Source organism: Phytophthora infestans, genomic scaffold, assembly GCF_000142945.1.
Source record: "Phytophthora infestans T30-4 supercont1.160 genomic scaffold, whole genome shotgun sequence".
NCBI classification, from domain to species: Eukaryota; Oomycota; class Peronosporomycetes; order Peronosporales; family Peronosporaceae; genus Phytophthora; species Phytophthora infestans.
The window spans coordinates 31,063-32,089 of record NW_003303599.1 but is presented as its reverse complement, the minus strand read 5'-3'; positions in this window follow the sequence as shown (position 1 = coordinate 32,089).

The following is a 1,027-nucleotide window of genomic DNA, read 5'->3' as shown; positions in this document are numbered from 1 at the left end:
TATGGCCTGGCTCAAACGTAGGTCTCTGCAATCCACTCTAGAAAACCCTGGCCTAAAGAGTAAAACAGTGCATCCCACGTCGGAAGTGGTCTTAGAAAATGTCCCACCCCCCCACTTGGTGCTGCGCAGCATCCATTGTCGGTATCTGCCATCCATACGATGTTCCAACCTCATGCTGAGTATTCGTCATAGGTTGCAGTAGTTGCATCGGCTGCATGGCTTGCATTGTTTGAACAGGTTGCATACTCAGGCTAGGTTGGGTACTTTGAATGGGTTGGTTGCCTTGCACAGCTTGAGTAGTTTGCTCAACTTGAGTAAGTTGCATGCTTTGACTGGGTTGAACACCTCGCACAGCCTGAGAAGGTTGCTCAACTTGGGTAAGTTGCGTGCTTTGACTGGGTTGAAGCTGCAATCGCTGCGGCGTCATCGGTACACTCAAATCATCCGCCGGTTCGACTTTGCGTTCCTCCGTCTCATCGTCATCGCTTGCACATGATGGCGGAGAGTAGATGGGTGATACCGAGCGTTTCTCACGGCTTACACCGGTCGCACCTTCACTTGTGTGCGGCGATCTCATCGCCAAGTTCTCAAACAGGCGACGCGGTTCACTAGTCGTTGGCATCGTATGCACGCGGCGCACGGAGTTAATCAGTGAGACTGCCTGCTTCTTGGCCTTCTTCTTCTTCAGTCGTTGAACCAACTCAGGCTTCAGTTCCATGCCAGTGTTTGCAGTACTTTCTGCATACCAATGCCCATGCTGGTCACAGTTAGCACAGGTATAGCGCTGTTTCTTTTCATCATTCTGACGCTTGCCTGCATGCCCTTGCCTTGCATGTTGGCTCACATTATTCACTTGGTTCGTGTTTGACTGCGCTGTCCTTGGCGCCGCTAGTGACATCTGCTGTTGCAACTGGTTGCTTGAGTGTTCCGCAGTGCGCAGGCGCTGTAGCGCTTCAGCAAGTGTCATGGTCCGACGATCGTGCTTGCTCATCCAAAGTGAGTGCTCTCGTGCCAGCTCAGGAAACAT